Raw genomic sequence first — 715 nt, 5'->3', positions numbered from 1 at the left:
TGCGCAGTTGTGCCCCAGTGTGTCCCAGGTTGGTCTGGTTGTAGCCTGGCTGTGCCCAGGTGTGCCCCAGGTGTGCCCCAGCTGTGCTCAGGTGTGCCCAGGTGTGTCCCAGGTGTGTCTGGTTGTAGCCCGGCTGTGCCCAGGTGTGCCCAGGTGTGCCCCAGGTGTGCCCAGGTGTGTCCCAGGTGCGTTTGGCTGTGCCCAAGTGTGCCCAAGTGTTCCCAGCTGTGCCCAGGTGTTCCCAGGTCTGCCCCAGGTGTGTCCCAGGTGTGCCCGGGTGTGCTCCCAAATGTGGCCAGGTGTGCCCAGGTGTGCCTGGCTGTAACCCCAGGTGACTCGGGTGTGCCCCAGGTGTGCCCCAGCTGTGCCCCAGGTGTGCCCCAGGTGGCCGTGGGGATCAGCCAGGTGTGTGGGAGGGCTCCAGGTATCCAGGTGGGCGCCAGGAGTGAGGTGCTTGGGTGACCCAGGTGCCTCAGGTGTGCCTCAGGTGTGCCCCAGATGTGCCCCTGGTGCCCGGGATGGAGTCCCCCAGGTGTTCAGGTGCACCCCAGGTGCCTCAGGTGTGCCCCAGGTGTGCTCCTCATGCCCCAAATTTGCTCCAGGCGCCCCAGGTGTGCCCCAGGTGCCCCAGGTGTGCCCCAGGTGCCTGGGGGGTCCCCAGGTGCGGGGTACCTGCACGATGTGCTCCTGCCCGTCGGGGCCCCGCGGCGCCTCC

The sequence above is a fragment of the Corvus brachyrhynchos genome, unplaced genomic scaffold (genome assembly GCF_000691975.1).
Source record: "Corvus brachyrhynchos isolate BGI_N302 unplaced genomic scaffold, ASM69197v1 scaffold836, whole genome shotgun sequence".
In the NCBI taxonomy this organism is placed as follows: domain Eukaryota; kingdom Metazoa; phylum Chordata; class Aves; order Passeriformes; family Corvidae; genus Corvus; species Corvus brachyrhynchos.
The sequence above is the reverse complement of the archived record's forward strand: the minus strand, read 5'-3'. Positions refer to the sequence as shown.